Below are 13,590 nucleotides of genomic sequence, written 5' to 3'. Positions count from 1 at the left end.
AAAATTATTAGAAGTGAAGATACTAGAAATAAAATGTTTTGTAATTTCACACTACATGCTATCATAACACCATAATGTTAATGTACAAAATTATTTTTATATATAACTATTACAGCAAAAACCCAGACCTGCATAGAACATCCGCCAAAGAGATGGAGCTCAGAAAACAAAGGATAACTCAGACAAGTCAAGCTTCATGAGAAGATGAGCTTATTAGGACTCACATACAGGGCAGCAGGATAACTCCAGAGATCCACCAGCTGCCCACCATCTTCCTCTAAGCTGCTTTTAAGTTACTTTTCTGGCTCTTCTTACTGCTTGTGATGACAGTGTTTTTCTTGGTATGTTCCTAGATACGGATGTTTGGGTTTTAAGGGACATCTGCTCCTTGGCTGGGCACCATGAACTTTGCTTACCATCTAACCTTCAGGACTCAAGCAGCAAACACATGCACTTACATACCCTGGTGGGGGACCCAGGACCCATTACTCTACAACACTATTTATGAACCATTAAAAATTAGAACTTTTTTAAAGTCACGTTTAAGACAGCACAAGAAACATGAAATTCTTAATCTACAAAAATGTGGAAAAATGGGTAACAACTAAAATACACTGGTAAAAGAAATCAAAGAAGAATTAAATAAGTGAAGAGCTTCGTAGCCAATATTGACAAGAAGCTAATTCTGTTCAAAACATTCTAACAATTCAATCCTAAAATTCAATCTAGTTAAAATTCCTAGGAGGATATTTGCAATTAACCAACAAGCTCATTTACCACTTTCAACAGAGAACCAAAGGAATTATAATAGAAAAATCATTTTGACAATAAAAATGAAAGAAACCACTGATTTATATGTATATTATATACATATATGTAATATATGTGTATATCTGTTGGTGACTTTAACCATATTATTCATAATTTCAAAAACTGGTGAATAGACAAGAAGTTATATGCTATGTCTATTCAATATCACATTACTTAGTAATAAAAAGAAATCTGATAACATAACAACATGAATGTGTGTCAAATTTATTATGCTGTTTAAAAAGCCAGACATAAAGCCCATACAGGATGCTATTTGCTCCCTCGTGTATGACATTCTAGAAAATATAAAACGATTGGGACAGAGAACAGTGATTTTCAAAGACTGAGGGCGCAGAAATATTGATTCAAAAAGCACAAAAGGGAGTTTTTCTGGGTGATGGTACTGTTATATTTCTTGAGTATGGTATTTGTTATATAACCATCTAGGTTTGTAATACACTGAGTACTTGAAAAGATTACTTTTACCATATATAAATTTTAATTCGATAAACCTGAGTTTCTAAAACAAAGATTTACTTATAACCAGTAGGGTCACAATCCCATCTTCCTGCCATTGGCTAAAATGGTTTCAATAGTTGATTCCTCTTGTTCATGCCAACCAATGTGTCTTTTGTTTAACCAAAACCCTTGAAATATCTTTGCCTCAGGCTTTTATTGCAATTTCTTGTAATTTGAAGATTTCACCCTCCTATTCATCCTTATTGTTACATTTGCCCATCTTTTTTCAACTCCAGTTGCAGGGGTTAATATCTGGAAAGGATAATAGCTTGAAAACAGCCATGGTGGAGGGTTTACTCCTTGAAAGTCGTCATATACCATATATCAAGACTTTCCTTTCATTTGGGCCACTTGTTACCAACATCACTGCCTTTAGTCAACTCTATTAACAAGTATTTAACCTGGTTTAAAAAGGCACTTGTCAAAACAGAGATTTATATTGCTTATATGTTTAATATTTTTAAAATATGTATTTTTGTACTTCACTATCTAATTTAATATTTGGGGTAACTTTTATATGTATCCCAAATAGAACAGGACACTCTATCATTTGTCCTAACTTATGAGCTAATTTCAAGGTGAGAGAGGTAGATTCCATGTGGAGACATTGGAACCTAAAGAGCAATGTAATTGGGTCATAGATTAAATAATTTTTAAAATGTTTATTTTAAATATATATATTTTTTAATTTTCAGGAAAAAATTGATTTTTCTATATTGTTCTTGACTTAAAATACACATTACCCATTAGTTTTCTAGTTTTTGATGTTTTTCATAAAATTATCTAAAAAATGGCAAAATGCTTGTGGGATTAATATACAAGGGGCTTTGTAATCATATTGTAATTGCTTGACATAGTTCATTTCTTGACTCTGACTCTGGCATCTGAGTTTCATAATTGTCATAATTACTCAAATTTTTCAAATTAACGATTTTAAATGAACGTTTGTTTCAATTTCAGATCTTTTCTATTTCATGCAATAAATAATTTTTATCAGTAAATAATTATTTGGAAATATTTTTTTCAGAGCTCATGCTCCAATGATATAATTTAGTCCAACTTTCTGATTGAAAATATGCAAAGAAGAAGCCTTTTGTTTGTATTAATTGCAAGTCATCTTTGCATACACAATGATGATCACTCTATTTTCTTTAGATAGATAATTCATACTAATGTAACCCAATGATATAATCTTGGATGTGTAACTTACATACATGCAGGTAGTACATGAAGCATGTGGTGTGCTGAGATGGAAATAAGCTTGTAAAAGGCATTGATTATCTAACTGTGGCTTGGTACCTAGCACACCCTACTAGCAAGGGTCCCAACAGTCACATTGGCTCTATTTGACTTAGAAGATGCAGAGGTGGGCTAAAAATTTATCTCTTTTTCATAATTACATAAGACTGGGCATCCCTTCCCTTGCCTCAATCTGGGATTTTGAGAGCTTATTATAAAATCCCCAGTGAAAATCCACCCAGGTGGTTCTTCCCAGGTGGTTTAAATTAAAGAGGGAATTTAAAAAATTCCCTCTTTAAATTTTCCCACCCTAGTGTGAACAAGCTAGAAGTTGATTCTATGAGGCAGTGACAACAGACAATGTTCAACTTCTACATTCCTTAATGTTTGTGTATCGGAAGAAGGTGTAACAAGATGCCAGGCACCAGAATTCCAGGTATGCTGGTTTTCACTTTTCTGAAAGAAAGATCCAAGCACAATGCCTATAATAAATATTAGAAATGTTCTGTCTCCATTGGGAAATTAGCCAGTATAAACAATCTAACATATATAAATAAAACCAAACAACAGTTACTCTTTTCCATAGTGTTATGTTTTTGTGTTCAATGAAATATTTAATTTCATTACAAAATTTCTAGCATTTCTCAGAGGGATAAGACAAATAAGCACACCGCAAATTAACAAGAAAAACACAAAACAACTTTCATAAATTAAAACTGTCTAGTGCTTTCCTTTCCTATAATCATTGTCACTGAATAAAGTACCTGTTGGACAGAGGCGGCTGGTTAATGGCAATCTCCACTCACCCTTTTCCCATCAGTAACAATGGCCTCTAATGCTTAACTGAACACATGATCACCAGGAATAAATATTATATTCCCAATCTTTTCTTAACACAGGGCATGACACACGTAACCAATTTCTGACCTGTGTTGTGTAAGGGGAAGTGATGTGTGTAACTTCTGAGAAGTTGACTTACATGCAATGGGCATATCCTATCTTTGTGCTTTCTTCCTTCTTGGAAAGGCAGTTGTGATGGCTGGATCTGGGGCAGCCATGTAACAACACGAGAAGCAGCAGCAGCAGCACTTGGGTGTGGCAAACAACAAGATAATAGGCATCTGGATTTCAGTTTTTTTTTTTGTTTGTTTGTTTTTTGTTTTTGTTTTTTTTTTGAGATGGGGTCTCCCTCTGTCACCAGGCTGGAGCACAGTAGCAACATCTCAGCTCACTGCAACCTCCACCACCCAGGTTATAGAGATTCTTTTGCCTTAGCCTTCCTAGTAGCTGGGGTAAGAGGCATACACCACCACACCCAGCTATTTTGTATTTTTAGTAGAGATGGGGTTTCACCATGTCGGCCAGGATGGTCTCAATCTCTCGCCAGCAGCATCTGAATTTCTGATGATCATGAAGACATCATATCTGAACTGGGGTGTCCACATATACCTGAGAGGCAAAAATGTCTATATTATTTATATGAGTTCTCAGCCTACACTGCACATATGAATTATCAGAGAACTTTCAAAATGTATCAAATGCACGGTCCTATTAAGATCTCTGGAAATTTATTCATGGCCTGTAATTTTCCACTGGGTCAACTGTAACCCAGGCTTACCTGTCTGCTACATCCAGAGACTGTACCCTGCTCCTAGGCAGTCTTGCTTGCTCCACAATTTCATATGTGCCGCAGAACTCACCCTCTGCCTACCATAACCAGCAAGGAGTGAGGCACTACCTTCTCTCAGCTGACTCCTGTGCTGCAGAAACTTACTAAGAAACACCGTGGATGTGTTTCAGACTCAGAATCAAATTCTTTTTAGTCACCACATTTTAGAGATTCTGAATGAGTATATATGAGCGGGTCCAGGGTACCAGCATGCTCCCTTCTCACCCAAATGAAAATTACTGGAAAACTATATTATTTGGTATTCGTTTACACAAGGCTGAGTGTAACTGATTAGTTAATAGTAAAAGGTTTGGTGTCGGTAAAAGAGTTGAATTATTCTAAACCATAACATTCTAGCTTCAGGGTTTGGGTGAGATGATGATATATATATATTTTATTCCTGAGAAGGAGTCTCACTCAGTCATCCAGGCTGGAGGGCAGTGGTGTGATCTTGGCACACTGCAATCTCCTACTCAGGGGTTCAAAAGATTCTCTACCTCAGCCCCATGAGTAGCTGGGATTACAGGCGTGCACCACCACGCATGACTGGTTTTTGTATTTTTAGTAGAGATGGGGTTTCACCATGTCGGCCAGGCTGATCTCAAACTCCTGGTAGTAGGCGATCCACCCATGATTCACCTGCTTTGGGCCCCCAAAGTGCTGGGATTGCATGTGTGAGCTACCATCCCCTGCATGAGATGATATTTTTGAGCCACAGTTTTCTCATCAGTAAACCAGAGATACTAATAGTAATTTCAGGTATTTTTGTGAGACATATATTATTGAAATTATTATTATTAAATTAATTTCATAATACATTCTTATATTAATTATTCTTATAATTAAACTATTGAAAGCATTTTATAAACTTGCATGGTGCTAGAGGGCACTTTAGTCCTTAAAGAGGCGGCAAAAGTAAATGAATTTCCTTTATGCAATAAAAAAAAAAAAGTAAAGATGCAACGTTTGATTTTATTTTTCGTGTTTTGTAATGCAAAAAAACCCTTCTTTTATTTAAATTACAGCATATGCAAATTAACTTTTGGGTCATATAATCATTCTGGATTATTTCAGAAAATTATTATGGTTTCATCACTTGATTGTAAAAATGTATTAATATTCTCAGTTTAAAGAAAATGCACAGGTTTTAAATCCTCTCTGATAAGGGCTCATGAACTTAGAGCTGCTGATTTTTTAATTTGCAGGGTTTTTACATAACAAATTATCAGAAACCAAAGCACCCAGATAGCATACTATGAATAGAAAACATCTTTCCTGAACAAGTACAGGCTTTATTACTTAATTGTATTTACACTGATGAGCGCACACAAAGAAAAATCAATTTGTGGGAGTTTATTTCATTGGTATTGAAATTGTATCTTCCTTGAAAATCTTGGCACAAAGTGCCTAGTTTGTCTCCCAAGTTTATTAAATTATTCTTTCACTATATTCTGTGCTGTTATGTGGTTTTATATGGGCTCGATAGTTGAGTGGTCAAAATCGCTTTTCTAAACTTTAGAATATTAACTTCCAATATTTACCAAAAAAAATGCATGTATTACAAAATCACACTAAAAGGGCATAAAATAAATGTGAATACTCAACATACTTAGGTTTTTTCTGGAACCTTTCTGAAAGTATTAAAAGAAGAGGCTGGAAACCAGCAGTTATAATATTGGTTATTTCCCTACCAACTTAATGATAACATTAAAGCGTGCTCAGCATGCTTTCTGAAATGAATAAAAATGCACTTTTACAACTTTTATTGTGGAAAATCTGGAAGGAATGCTAGAAAACCATTCCGATGTACTCACCCAAACAAGACAAAATACCCACACCTTATCCAACTCAAACAATCATTTAATGAATCAAAAGAGCTGAGATGCCCTACCCTCTCTATCTGCTAAAGGCTTCCATCAGCTGGGTGCGGTGGCTCACGCCTGTAATCCCAGCACTTTGGGAGTCTGAGGCAGCTGGATCACGTGAGATCAGGAGTTCAAGACCAGCCTGGCCAACATGGTGAAACTGACCCTCTACTAAAAAGAGAAAAAATGTAGCTGGGTGTGGTGGTTGGTGTCTGTAATCCCAGCTACTCAGGAGGCTGAGGCAGGAGAATAGCTTGAACTGGAGAGGAGGAGGTTGCAGTGAACTAAGAATGTGCCATTGCCCTCTATCTAGGCAACAAGAGTGGAATTCCATCTACAAAAGAAAAAAAAAAAAAAAGGCTTTCATCATGAACTTGACTGTGTTCTAAATTCTCCAGAAGAAGCTCATATCCTCCCCATGTCCTGAATGCCAAAATCCAAAGCTGGAAACTTCATCTTACTTAATCTCTATGTTTTTTAAAAATTTTATTTTTCTACTCAGGAATAAAAATGCCTACTCTCTGAGGCACGTCTAAGCATTTGTCCTCCAGTATAATGAATGTTTTTGGTCACATTGTTAATGACAAGCTTACAGATTTCTTTTCTGCTCCCGCCTTCAAAGCGCCAAGCCCTGTAGTCTTACAGGATGATATTCATAACCTGTTTGACCTTAACTTCCTTCCATTTAAGCCTTTGTTGCTCAGAATCACTCATTTTATTAGTTACCTGTTGATCCTCAACATATTACTTCCAAAACTTAGTGGATTAAGACAACAAACATTCATTATGTCAACTTCTCTGGGTCGAGAACCATATAAGAAATAGTAAAGCCCTCTAGCTCAAGGACTCCCATAGGCTGCCATCACTTAAAAGCCGGACTCAGGGAGGATTCACTTCAAGATTAATCATGTGGCTGGGGGCAGTCCTCAGGTCCTTCCTTGCTGGCTTTGACTGGTTACACGGGCTCCGAGCTATGTGGTCTTTTGTTAAAGCAGCTCCCAACATAGCAGTCAGCTCCCCTTGTGATGAAAGAGGGAGAGAGGATTCCCAAGACAGAAGCCACAGTCTTTGTGCAGCCTAATCTTAGAAGTGATATCCGTCACTTCTGCTATAGTCTATTTGATATTGAAGTGAGACAAATTCAACCAGGACAACAGAGTAAAGATTCCTCAAGGAGTTACCTCTGCCAGGGGTACGGGTGACATGGAGTAATTTTAGAGGCTGCTTACAAAATCCACGAAAGATACAATGAGAAAACATGATATTCCTCTGAAATTGCTGAAAAAGCACACCACTCTTGAATCAGTCTTCTGTCTGTTCAGTGTGTCAACAATTCATCCTGCAGCTGTTCTTCTGTCTCACTAAGACTTTCAATCCACTGGTGCCTCTGCCTTCTCCTATTGCATTGGGATCCTCCTGCCTCCTGTGGTCAGTTACTCCCACAAGCAAACTAACAATGGCTCTTCTCAACACTGGCTTTATGTTAGAATTGCCTGAGGAGGTTCCAAAGATGCATATTAGTGCCTTGGCCCCAACTGAGATTGGCTGACCCAGTGTCTCTGGGATGGATAGCTGGCATTCTATTGTGATTCTAATATGCAGCCATATTTGGGAATCAATATTGCAGATTCCATCACTGAATATTTTAAAATGTAATTGCTAGTACCATAAAACAAGGATTGACATACTGCTTCCCTTGGGATAAATACAATTCGTCACCTATTTTAAAAATAATTTTGTATTGAAATACAGCCACATTTTCATATTGTCCAAGGTTGCTTTTGCAGAACAAGGGAGAGCTGAGTACTTCCTACGGAGACAACATGGCTCACAAAATAAAAATATTTACTCTCTGCCCCTTTACTTAACAAAAATTACTGATTTTTAACCTATTCCCTCTCACCTCTTCCTCCCTCTCTCTCTCTCTCTCTCTCTCTCTCTCTCTCTTTCTCTCTGTTGTTTTCAGTTTTGTCCTTTTTAGCAGCACATTGTCAGCCTCTGCTCTGGATGAACTCAACTATTTGATTTCTACATATTTCTAAGTCTACGATCACTGCTGAAGAATATCATACAAGAAAACAAACTGATACTATTTTAAGATAATGATCACCATTAGAAACTGGGTTTTTAATTGTGCCTGACGTAACTTTTTCAGTCTCTACAATCCTCTAATTTCTGACATTCTCTTCCCCCTTCTCACTTCTCTCTCTCAGCAGATGACTTTGCCACTGCAACACAGAGGAAATACAAGTAAGGCTTCATAATCATAGTCTTTCAACTACCTGGCACTAAATCAATATACCTGTCTCCACAGCAGCTAGAACCTTTCCCTCATCCTGCGAAGGTGGTCTTATTCTTCACTCTGCTGTAGGCCACTTTCCTCCTCTGACTTCAGAATTAGTCTTCACCTGACTTTATGAGGAAATTTACATTGTTACCAATCTCTCTACTGAAAATTCAACTTTTTCTTTCCACCTAGATGCTTCCTATCATGGTTTCCATGAACCTTATTGTGTCAATGATTGTCATTTTAGATATACAAGTTTTATTTCATTTATTTATTTATTTATTTATTTATTTATTTATTTATTTATTTCTGAGCTTTGAGCCTATATAATCTGCTCAACACGGCAATCTTATTTCCACCTTAATTGGACAAATATCTCCAGAAAATAAATCTCTCATTTCCTGTTGTGTTAAATGAAAAATAACTACTAAGGTATTCAGCAATGATAAAGAATCTGAGAATTTAACGGTTCTTGATACACACTTGTTTTATTCACATGCCAAACCCACCTCCAGCATTTTATTCCCACACATGACAAGCTTGTCCAGGTTTTGTGTGGTTTGGAGGACTTTATATTTTGTTAGCTTTCCAATTCCCTCTACATTAGGACACTAGGCTTTGTTAAAAGGAAATGTCTACATTGGATGCCTGTTAAAAAACAGAAAAGAAGAGTCTATTCAGGACTACGGCAATAGGGTAATAATATAGTTATAGTAGGGAGAGATCGAACTAAAATTTCTCCCAGCAAGGAGCGGGAATTTATAATCAAAGAGCTGAGTGAGGCTGGGCGCGGTGGCTCACACCTATAACCCCAGTACTTTGGGAGGCTGAGTTGGGTGGATCACGAGGTCAAGAGATCGAGAGCATCCTCGTCAACATGGTGAAACCCCGTCTCTACTAAAAATACAAAAATTAGCTGGGCTTGGTGTTGCATGCCTGTAGTCCCAGCTACTCGGAGGCTGAGCAGGAGAACTGCTTGAACCCAGGAGGCAGAGGTTGGGGTGAGCAGAGTTAGCGCCATTGCATTCCAGCCTGGGTAACAAGAGCGAAACTCCATCTCAAAAAAAAAAAGAGCTCAGTGAGTGAGTCAGTGGATAAAAACTAATTAGATATTAAGGGTGCGGGGATGGGATGGGGGTGTGTCTTGCTAAACTGCATTCTTGGGATGCTCAATGAACTGGCTTAGCAGGAGTCTTTGCTGAAACCAGGCCTGAGAAGAGGGACTGCAAGAGGCTGACTACAATTTGGTCAAGGAGAGACTGTCAGTTTCAGCCTTCTCTAGTCTATGAAGTTACATTGCTCAAGACCTTGCTAAGATGTATTCTAGAAGGAAGGCTAGTGTATTAGCTTGTTCTCACACTGCTATAAAGAAACACCAGAGATGGAGTAATTTATAAAGAAAAGAGGTTTAATTATCTCACAGCTCTGCAGGCCGAACAGGAAGCATAGCAGCATTTGCTTCTGGGGAGGTAACTGGAGCTTTTCCTCATGGCAGAAGGTAAAGTGAGAGCAGGCATCTTGCATGGCAGAAGCAGGACTGAGAGGAAGAGAGAAAGTGCCACACATTTTCAACACCCAGGTCTCATGAGAACGCTATCAGGAGGACAGCAGCAAAGTGGGAAATCCGGCCCCATGTTCCAACCACCTCCCACCAGACCCCATCACCATCACAGGGGATTGCAATTCGGCACGAGATTTGATCAGGGACACAGATACAAACCATATTAGTAATAAAGCCTGAGATTTAGGAGCTGATATGGTTTGGCTGTGTCCGCACCCAAAGTCTCATGAATTGTAAATCCTATAATCCTGCATGTCAAAGGAGAGACTCTCTGATTGTGTTTACTGAGGCCTTCCCAGCCACAGGGAATTGTGAGTCAATTAAACCTCTTCCTTTTATAAATTACTCAGTCTCAGGTATTTTCACAAAGAAATGTGAGAAAGGACTCATACAGGAATCTTCAAGGACATCTCATCCAAATTCAAAGTTGTGTATCACTTGTTTCTTTGACCTCGTCTATTATATTATACATACACATATACACACATATATATCAACTTTACTAAATGGTTTCTTCATTCTGAGTTTTGCTGTTTCATTAGGAAGAAAAATTGGTTCGGATATTGCTAACAGTACATTTCTGCTTATGCTATAATACACAAATTGAAAAATTTGATAGAAATTCATTGATGATTGTTATCTGATATTTTTAAATAAGGGCTAATTATATATCTCAATAGTATTGTTATCCTGGAAGTGACAAAATACAGATGTGACAATGCATGTTGTTATAGTATGTTCTATCAGTGACTCAAATAACTAAAGTATTGCCATTAGCAACAGAATTTTTGTAAATGTTGACTCTTGAAAGTTTCTACAATCACAAGACTTTTTCTCTTCAACTTACATAGTGGTTGTACTCTTAAAAATTTAGTTTGTATTAAGCCATTCAAAGTATTTTTATGTAAAATATTCATTTCTTGAATACATAATTACAGATGGTCACTTATATGACTATTCATTGGGGCATTTGATGGGAATATTTTTTACAATGCAGAATTGCAGGATATCTAGTATTGTTTATTCTCACACTGGAAATACAATTATTCCCTTCTAATCGTTTGGATAACTGAAACATTCAAGCATTTCTAAACAGAAAAAGATGATACAAACACAGTTGAAGGCACATGAAGATTTCAATAAAATGTCAAACAACTGAAAAGACTGTAGAAATAAATTGTTCTGCCTATACTAAAATCCAAATTTAAACTATGTTAGAGTCGAAGATATTTAATATGCTATTTCAGCATTCACTAGCTGTTTTTATTTTCTATTCAGATTTTTTTCTACTGCCAGACTTTTTCTAACAAGTCCTTCAAACCTTCTTTATAATAACTTATAAAAATTTGTTACACTATGCTCAATGATTTCCTCAATTAAAATATGATATATAAAATAAGAACAAGTGAGAGGAAAAAAAATCACAGTTTGTACATCTGTTTTGTGATGAATATAGTAGTTAGATATTTTCTATGTAAACGTACTCATTAAACCCATATCAAACTTTTTCTCCTCTATTTTTTAAATGGAAAATGTCAGGTTGATAGGATTTTTTTTTTTTTTTTTTGAGATGGAGTTTCGCTCTTCTTACCCAGGCTGGAGTGCAATGGCGCGATCTTGGCTCACCGCAGAGGTTGATAGGATTTAATGAACTCTATTAATAGCTGTCAGTAATGAAACTATAATTACTGAGAACTATAGTGGGTTCATTTTTAAAATTTTCAGCCAGTCTACACCTTCTTTTTTTTTTGAGACGGAGTTTCGCTCTTGTTGCCAAGATTGGAGTGCAATGGCATAATCTCGGCTCACTGAAACCTCTGCCTTCTGGGTTCAAGCAATTCTCCTGCCTCAGTCTCTCGAGTAGCTGGGATTACAGGCATGTGCCACCACACCTGACTAGTTTTGTATTTTTAGTAGACATAAAATTTCTCCATATTGGTCTGGCCGGTCTCGAACTCCCGACCTCAGGTGATTTACCCAATCTATATCTTTTAAGTGTAAAATGCTTTCAGAAAAATACCTCAACCTAAATGGAGAAATGTGAAAGTTGTGAGCACCAAAATGGAGTCACTTTCATCAACCATAGCAAAATGAAGCTGGGAGGCCATGAAAGAGGATCCTTCATGTACCTATGTCTATAATAAGAGCTGCTGCAATGGCTCTCTCAAAAGCACAAAAATGTTAGATATGATACTTCTATGAAGACATCTCTCCAACAACAGCCAACATTATCAATGAGTATTTGCCAACTCTTGTAATAAACTTCTCTGGCCAATGAGGTTTATTACAAAACAACTCACATAAACTTTCTCTCTTACTTTTAAGATTGTTGCCTCTCTGATATGGTTTAGATTTTGTCCCCACCCAAATCTCATGTCGAATTGTCATCCCCAATGTTGGAGGAGGGGCCTGGTGAGAGGTGACTGGATCATGGGGATGGATTTCCTCCTTGTTGTTCTTGTGATGTGAGTGAGTTCTCAGGAAATCTGGCTTTTTAAAAGTGTGTGGCACCTCCACTTCACCTTCTTCCTCCTGCTTCAGCCATATAAGACGTGCCTCCTTACTTTTTGCCTTCTGCCACAATTGTAAGTTTCCTGAGGCCTCCTCCAATCATGTTTCCTGTACAGCCTGTGGAACTATGAGTCCATTTAACCTCTTTTCTTTATAAATTACCCAATCTCAGGTAGTTCTTTATAGTAGTGCCAGAACAAACTAATACACTCCCTCAGCTTCTTTGGTGCCTAAGATCCACCATAGCATGTGTATTTCAAATTGCAATTTATTGCTATTTCCTAAATACACTCTTTATTTTAGAGAGTCAGTATCTCTGCTGTTTAAGTTGACATAATCTGTTATCGGAAGCAAGATGTACAGGTGACAAGCCTTCTTTGGATTGGCGATAGTTGAAATCGTGTATGACCTTCACCTGAGCTCACTATGCTCTCCACTTGTACAAGCTGTTTCTTTGCTGCGAGGAAAGTCTTTTCGTGATTTGAGGTCCCGCCTTCTCAGTGAACTCTTACTTTTTGGGGTATCTGGTTTTCTAAAGGGCATTCTGTCTGATAAGCATTCTTTTGGTTTGATTTTTGGTTTGGTTATTTACGCATGAATTTCATCTCATTAGGAAACAAATTAAGTTTGAAAGACTGACTAGTGAACTAAATCAGTCTTCAAAGTTTTTGGCATTTACCTTTATTTTGAAACTCTTTGTAAGAAGTGTAAACCTGTAATGATAATTTCTGCTTTGTAAGGATATCTCCCTTTCTGATTTCTAAAATGTCAGATGCTTCCACAAAGCAAAAGGCAGAGACCTGGGTCTATCTACCTATTGTAAACTCACTCTTGACCATTTCATTTTAAATGCTTCCTATGTATGCCTTTTCTTTTTTATTTCAACAAATAATGATGCTTCTGTTCTGTGACATTGAGATTTAAATTTTCTACATTCCTTTACCTAAAAGTCATCTCTTTGGAAGTACAAATTTTAGATGGCCTAACTAACACTTGTTTATGGCAAGTGAACAGATCATTAAAAGACAGATAACCTGAAAGAGGGAGTAAAACTACTTGCAAGCAAGGCAAATAAAAATTCTTAATGAAAATTGTTAGATCTTCTTCCATCTGTATTTTTTTTTTTTTT

General features: G+C 37.0%; 1 long non-coding RNA gene across 1 annotated transcript in view; it reads left to right on the top strand.

Moving 5' to 3' along the window:
* The first annotated feature begins 1,229 nt into the window (after window positions 1-1,229).
* LOC108301506 overlaps window positions 1,230-13,590 on the top strand; it is a 20,061-nt gene continuing 7,700 nt past the window's right edge. The window contains exon 1 of the long non-coding RNA XR_001823903.2: window positions 1,230-1,240. This is a non-coding gene — a long non-coding RNA (uncharacterized LOC108301506). The remainder of the gene's footprint in view (window positions 1,241-13,590) is intronic.

Source organism: Cebus imitator, unplaced genomic scaffold (genome assembly GCF_001604975.1).
Source record: "Cebus imitator isolate Cc_AM_T3 unplaced genomic scaffold, Cebus_imitator-1.0 Scaffold35, whole genome shotgun sequence".
NCBI lineage: Eukaryota > Metazoa > Chordata > Mammalia > Primates > Cebidae > Cebus > Cebus imitator.
This window is presented reverse-complemented; position numbering and strand designations above follow the sequence as displayed.